General features: G+C 51.3%; 1 long non-coding RNA gene and 1 pseudogene across 2 annotated transcripts in view; one reads left to right on the top strand and one right to left on the bottom strand.

Moving 5' to 3' along the window:
• Positions 1 to 307, top strand: part of LOC119878291 — a 1,172-nt gene extending 865 nt beyond the window's left edge. The window contains exon 3 of the long non-coding RNA XR_005386743.1: positions 92 to 307. This is a non-coding gene — a long non-coding RNA (uncharacterized LOC119878291). The remainder of the gene's footprint in view (positions 1 to 91) is intronic.
• Positions 308 to 470: 163 nt separating this feature from the next.
• LOC119878290 lies at positions 471 to 1,436 on the bottom strand (annotated as a pseudogene). The gene has a single exon (XR_005386742.1). The product of XR_005386742.1 is annotated as an NHP2-like protein 1 (transcript).
• Positions 1,437 to 7,500: the final 6,064 nt, after the last annotated feature.

Below are 7,500 nucleotides of genomic sequence, written 5' to 3'. Positions count from 1 at the left end.
AGCAGGCCAGGCAGGCGGACGCCGGAAATCCCAAGTCCACACGCACGCACGAGCACCAGAACTGATGCCCAACCCACTCCACCTCTTTCAGAGGGCTGAGAGGGAGGCAACCACGGACAAAGCCTGTTTTCCAGGACGAAACCGAGATGAAGGAACAGGCGGAGGTGGAGGCGGAAGGCTGGAAGGTTGACGGATAAGAGAAAGGAAAAGAGGGACGGACGCCTGGGTGGCTCAGTGGTTGGGCGGCTGCCTTCCTCTCGGGGCTGGATGCGGGGCGGGGGTTGGGGAGGTGGAAGGGGTACCCTGGGCTCGTGTGCCCGCATCGGGTTCCCTGCGGGGAGCCTGCTTCTCCCTCTGCCTGTGTCTCTGCCTCTCTCTCTCTCTGTGACTATCATAAATAAATAAAAATTTAAAAAAAAAAAAAAAAAGAACGAGAGAAGGCAGCTGGAGAAACTACATGCGAACGCAGACGGTAGACACAACCCCAGGGGGGAGGGCTGGGCTCCGTGAGGGGTGGGACAGAGGCCAGCGGTTTCCACGAAGAGCCTTTCGATGGACTGCTGAATGGACTGGATCTGCGGCTTTGGCTGCGAGCCTCCTTGGATGGTGACGGGACAGGCGAGGACAGGCCCGGACACCCCGCAGGCCCGCCCGAGGGCCTGCTTGGAGCGCACGAACACGTAGGGCACGTTCTTCTCTTCACGCGGCAGGCAGGCAGGCGGGCGGCGGACGGTGCGGGATGATCTCCAGGGGCTCGGCGTCTGCAGCCAGCCATCAGGATGAACTCAGAGATGCCTCTCCACAGAGGGTTTTGGCGGCTTCGTGGGCTCCTTTCCGAAGCTGCTTGTAGTTACGGGACTGCTGAACACGCGTCCAGGAGTTTCTTGGGGAGGTGGGCATCTGCCAGGGGGTAGGCCTTCGGATTCACATCAGCCTCAGTCATCTCTGCGTATCCGCGGTCCCTGTGGGTTTCCTGTAAAAAGACGTGTCCTGGGAGCTACCTATCACCGTCACACTTCATACGGATAACCGGTTTTGTCCCCACGCGCCCCCGCCTCCGCCGCCGTTGGGGTGGGCGGTGGGATGTGCTGTGCTCCCGTCACAGTTTGTGGGCCTGGAATGGTGGTGATCGAGATAGACCCTTCCGCCACCTCATTACAAAGAAACAAGACACGTGTGGTGTCTTCTTAGACCCACAGGCACAGAAAAGAAAAGGAGAACTACTTATCCCCTTGTTCCACCGGGACCCACCCGGATGCCATGCCCATGCCGGAGGGTCCAGGCCCCGAGGGACGGGCGTACTCAACTTTGCTGTGAACTCAACGGATTAGTGGAGTTGTGCCTCTGAGGATTTGTCCACGGAAACTACTTCAAATGATCGATTTTGTCCGTCTCGTGTACTTTTCCTTGTGACGAGCAAGCAGGTTAAAAAAAAAGAAAAAGAAAAAAAAGAAAAAAGGGGGGAATCCCTGCGTGGCGCAGCGGTTTGGCGCCTGCCCTTGGCCCAGGGCGCGATCCTGGAGACCCGGGATCGAGTCCCACGTCGGGCTCCCGGTGCATGGAGCCTGCTTCTCTCTCTGCCTATGTCTCTGCCTCTCTTTCTCTCTCTCTCTCTCTCTCTCTCTCTCTCTCTCTCTCTCTCTCTCTCTCTCTCTCTCTCTCTCTCTCTCTCCCCCCCCCCCCCCGACTATCATAAATAAATAAATAAATAAATAAATAAATAAATAAATAAAAGTCTATAGGTTAAACTTTTACAATAGCTTCCCAAATCTTTGGTGACCTGGAACTTTGAAGGTGTAACTAGCTTAATTGATAAATTGGGTTCAGTTCATCGGATACCTGGCGTCTGTCTTTCCAACAGAAAGGTAAAATACTAAAGTGTGAGTCAGTAAGACACCCAAGGTGGTTTTTTTGTTTTGTGGTGTTGTGTTTTCCTCCCCCACCCCTTGCCCTTTTCTTCCTTCCCCCCCCCCCTCCCCCCACCTCAGTTTTTGTGTTTCTCTTTTGTCTGATTCAGGAAACCTGCAGATACCTGGGTGTGTCAGTAAACGTGTTTCAGGTTGGTTTGTTCGTTTCTCTTTTCCTTCCTCTTTTTTTTTTTAATTTTAATTCACAATTCATCACACACACACACACACACACACACACACACACACACGGGCAGAGGGAGAAGCGGGCACCCTGCAGGACCGCTGAGCCACCCAGGGATCCCCTGTTTCGTGCTTCCTTCACAATTGTATCATACAGGGCAGCCCGTGTGGCTCAGCGTTTTAGTGCCGCCTTCAGCCCAGGGCGTGATCCTGGAGTCCCGGGATCGAGTCCCACGTCAGGCTCCCTGCACTGGAGCCTGCTTCTCCCTCTGTGTCTTTGCCCCCCCCCCCCCCCTCTCTTAAATCTTAAAAAAAAAATTGTGTCCTACATGTTAGGTTTTTACAAAATGAACAGCGGAGAAATAAAAAACCAGCAGAGCCAGGCAGTAGGTAGGAGAGTGCTTTAATGGGGAGCGCTCCTGGGCGAGGTTCCATGACTCGGAGAGGTGGCCAGAGTCAGGGAAGTCGCGCGGGGTTGGGGACTGTGGGGGTTTTGAAGCCTTCTTGGTTCCGACTCTGGATCCGGGTGGGTCCCTAGCCAAATTAGACAAGGGAACACCGTGTCCTTAGGTGATTGGCTGGGAGTAGGGGGGGGATAGTATCAGACGATGGGGAGGGGGCGGGGGCGGTTCCTGGATGGAAAGTTTCGGTTTCCCATCTAGGCTTTGACTCACTGGAGATGATGTGGTGGTCAGGGATGCTTTGACGGGAAGATCAGCCATTTTGACCCAGTTTGAGATGTCCGCCATTTTGGGTGCCCCTGTCTCTCAGCCAGCCCAACAATACATACACAAACACACACACACACACACACACACACACACGTGTTTCTAAAAACTATCACATGTATTCATACATTTGACAATCTAAGGATTTCTGGTACGATAGACAATGTGCCCGTGGTTCCTACTGACTTTTCACCAGAGACTGAGGTTTCTAGGAGTTAACAGTCTGCCGCCTGGGTGGCTCAGCGGTTGAGGGGTTGAGCATCGGCCTTTGGGTCAGGGCCCAATTCTGGGGCGGCGGGGGGGGAGGTATCCGAGTCCGGACCCCTTTCCACATCTGGCTCCTTGTGGGGAGCCTGCTTCTGCCTATGTCTCTGTCTCTGTCTCCCTCCCTCCCTCTCTTCCCCCTTCACAAAGTTCTCTCTCTCTCTCTCTCTCTCTCTCTCTCTCTCTCTCTCCTCTCTCAAAAAGTGTAAAATAAGTACAATTTTAAAAAATCTGCCACATGGAATCGAGACTACTGGTTAACGATAAGGAAAACAACCTCTGTGTGTGAGATAGTAGGAGACATGTAGAATAGATACAAGGCATGAAAATACGGGTGGTGGTGGTGGTGGTTAAAGAAAATGAATCGGGGATCCCTGGGTGGCGCAGTGGTTTGGCGCCTGCCTTTGGCCCAGGGCACGATCCTGGAGACCTGGGATCGAATCCCACATCAGGCTCCCGGTGCATGGAGCCTGCTTCTCCCTCTGCCTGTGTCTCTGCCTCTCTCTCTCTCTCTCTCTCTCTCTGTGACTATCATAAATAAAATAAAATAAAATAAAATAAAATAAAAAAGAAAATGAATCTGTCCTGAAATGACTCTGGCTTTTTTTTTTTTTTTTAAGATTTTATTTACTTATTCACGAGAGACACAGGGACAGGCAGAGACAAGGGAAGCAGGCTCTATGCGAGGACCCTGATATGGGACTCGGTCCCAGGAGTCTGGGATCACGCCCTGAGCTGAAGCCAGACGCTCAAACGCTGAGGCACAGGGGCGTCCCAAAGCCTGGCTATTTAGAGAAAGAACACTTAAGACTGACGGAATGGAAAAAGAAATTATAGAAGGGATTTATGAAGGAGATTTTTGAGATTTGTTTTTTGTTTTCTGTTTTTTATTTTTTTGGATTTTATTTATGTATTCATGGGAGAGAGACAGAGACAGAGAGAGAGACAGAGAGAAGGAGAGAGAGTAACAGAGACAGAGAGAGACAGAGAGAAAGACAGAGAAAGAGAGAGACAAAGAGAGACAGAGGCACAGAGACAGAGACACAGAGAGATAGAGAGAGACAGAGAAAGCAAGACAGAGACAAAGAGAGACAGAGATAGAGAAAGAGAGAGACACAGAGAAGGAGAGAGACAGGGAGAGAGAGAGAGACAAAGAGAGAGACAGAGAGATAAAGAGAGACAGAAGGGGAGAGAGACACAGAGAAAAGAGAGGCAGAGAGATAAACAGAGGCAGAGACAGAGACAGAGAGAAGGGGAGAGAGAGACAAAGAGAGAGAGACAGAGAAAAGAGAGGCAGAGAGACACAGAGAGACAGACACAGAGAGAGGCAGAGACAGAGAAAGAGAGAGAGACAGAGAGAAGGGGAGAGAGAGACAAAGAGACAGAGAAAAGGGGCAGAGAGATAAAGAGAGACAGAGACAGAGAGACAGACACAGAGACACAGTGAGGCAGAGACAGAGAAAGAGAGAGACAGACAGAGAGACACACACACAGAGAGAGAGAGAGAGAGAGAGGCAGAGACACAGGCAGGGGAAGAAGTAGGCTCCACGTGGGGAGCCCGATGTGGGTCTGGATCCCAGGACCCTTGGGATCAGGCCCTGAGCCAAAGGCAGACCTTCCACCGCTGAGCCACCCAAGGCGTCCCAGAAGCAGACTCTTTGAAAAGGGATTGCAGGCGTGGTCAGGACGGACTGAGATTGGGAGAAGTGGGTTTTACTACTACACTGGTGTACAACTGAGATTTGGCTCTTCTCTCTGCTAAAATGGCGAGATTCTCTTGCATTGGTAGTCTACTCTTGATAAGAGTGTGAACAGAGAAGAAAAGACAAAGACAAGGTGCTTTTTTGTTTGGTTGGTTGGCTTGGTTTGGTGTGGTTTGGTTGGGGGTTTTTTGTTTGTTTTTTGGGGGGTGTGTGTGTGTGTGTGTGTGTGTGTGTGTCTCTCCCTTTACCTGCCCAGAACAGCAAGGTTTTTAGATTCCCTTTTTTTTTTTTTTTTTTTTTTTTTGGTTGTTCTTGTTTCACTTTTTTGGTATTTACTTATTTATTTTATTTTTTGGGTTCGTTTGTATCCGGTCTTCCCCTACTACGTAAGAGTGAAAACTTCTCCACGGTAAAGGAGCTTCATTTTGGGGACAACTCTAAAAGCACCTGTAGAATCTCCTAGGGGCCACCTCGGCGAAAGAGACACTGAAGATTTCCGTTTTGTTATGATCCGTGATCCTTTGTAGGCATGTGCCTTGAAAACTTCTGAGATGTTTTTGGTTGGCTGGTTGGCTGCCTGTCTGTCTGTCTGTCTACTGGTCCCTTCATCCGTTCGTGGATTCTCAGCGGATCCCAGAATGCCAAACCCTAAATAGAGTCTCTTGACTACTATAGGTCGTTTACCTGCTATGGGAAGGCACATGAGAAGCACTGTCAGACAAAGAACCATAAGCCCTCTTAGATTACATTGTGTGGGTGAATGCTGCCGGTGTTCCGAACAGGAAATGAAATTCCTAAACTTGTAACGTGTCCTGGTAGAGTGCCGTCACTCCACATTCGAACTGTTTAAATGCTCTGCGTACGTGCATGTGTGTTGTGTGTGTGTGTGTATGTGTGTGTGACAGAAACTGGTCGGATTTTCCTCTCGACTGCATTATAATGAATTCTCATTGGGTCTTTAGGCACGTCCATCCGTGGGTGACCTCCCTGTCACGTGCAGGTGTTGTTAGGAAGGTCTTGCAACAATGCGGTCCACTTTTCAGAAGATTCGCGGAAAGGACTCTGGACGAATCCCGGTGTCTGGTCACCCTGAGATTGTCCAACTACATACAGTAGGAGTTGCCGGAACTAATGAAAAAGCTGCATGGAAACCGAACAGAAAGGAACAACGTGGAACTGAATGAGGTCCACGAAACCCTGAACAGAGTTCAGAAACTCTCAGTGAGTCATCTTCCTTTTTTTTGGCGATTGTTAAATCCTCTTCAGAAGGTCGGTGGGAATCCGTGCTCATTGCAACCAGACACCGTTGGAAGGATCCGCTGTATCACCAAGGCCTTCCTTGAGTAGAATGGCGTCTGTTTTTCTTTCTTTCGACCTCCCCCGGTCCCCACGCCGCCCTCCCCTCCTCCCTCCCCTCCCTTTCTCCCCCCCGCCCCCCACCCGGCCCCGGCCCCGGCCCCGGCCCCCGGGGTCCATTTGTCAAAGTGATCTCTATTGACCGAGCGGGCCAGGGGCCCCTGGAATCGCATCCTAAGACTCAGATAGGATCAGACAGCCTGGAGACACTCAGATCCACTTCTCGGGAGCCACCCGAGCCCCTCGGAAACCGTGAGCCTGATACCTTCCTTCCAGAGGTCGCCGCGGCCTCACTGGGCGAGTCAAGAGTGCCACCTCCTGGCGGACGAAACCGAGAGTCAGCTGCTTAACCCCAGCGAGCCTCCCAGGTTGCCCCTACGAGGTGCTTGGAAATGCTGAGGCTCAACGACACCGGAACCACAACAACCGGAAGAACAGAAAAGAAGAGCAAAAGAAATGCTGAAGTTCTTCCTTCTGGCCTTGCCTTTACAGGAGTGTGCCGTCTGCGACCACGCCTGTCTCCGCGGACAGGAAGAAAAGAGTCCAGATGGCTGAACCGGGGTTCTGCACTCTGCGGACCACAGGAACCCCCTCCAGCCTGACCCAGGAACTCCCTTACTCTGAGCCAGGGACAGGAGGTCTTGTTTTGTGTTTCGGTTGTGGTCCAAAAGACAGGCGTCACCTACGATGGAACCTTGTAACCCTTTCTAAGCCTAGAGTCGCTCAGCGGCATTACATACGTTCACACATCCTCCTCGCCAAGTTATCTTTCCATTCCATTTTTTTACTCTCTTTTTTGAAACTCTTTAAATTTTATTTATTTATTTGTTCGTTCGTGCATGCATTCATTCATTCATTCATTGTTTGTTTGTTTATTATTTTAAAGGATTTTTTATTGAGAGAGAGAGAGAGAGAGAGAGAGAGAGAGAGGCAGAGACACAGAGGGAGAAGCAGGCTCCATGCAGGGAGCCCGATGTGGGACTGGATCCCGGGTCTCCAGGATCACACCCCAGGCTGCAGGTGGCGCCAAACCGCTGCGCCACCGGGGCTGCCCTCCATTTTTTACTCTTAAGTTTAATTTCTTACACTGTATTGATCGGGCACCCGATCTCTCTCTCTCTCTCTCTCTCTCTCTCTCTCTCTCTCTCTCTCGAATAAATAAATTAAATATTTAAAAAATAAATGAATAAATAAACTGTATTTATTCACGGGAGACACACAGAGAGAGGCCGGGACGCAGGCAGAGGGAGAAGCAGGCTCCACGCGGGGGGGGGGGGGGGGGGGGGGGGGGGGGGGGGGGGGGGGGGGGCCGGTGCGGTGCTGGATCCCCAAAAAGCCGTGATGACGCACCCCGAGCCC

Source organism: Canis lupus, unplaced genomic scaffold (genome assembly GCF_011100685.1).
Source record: "Canis lupus familiaris isolate Mischka breed German Shepherd unplaced genomic scaffold, alternate assembly UU_Cfam_GSD_1.0 chrUn_S1394H1575, whole genome shotgun sequence".
Lineage (NCBI taxonomy): Eukaryota > Metazoa > Chordata > Mammalia > Carnivora > Canidae > Canis > Canis lupus.
Note: the sequence above shows the minus strand (reverse complement) of the source record. Positions and strands in the feature narration are given on the sequence as shown.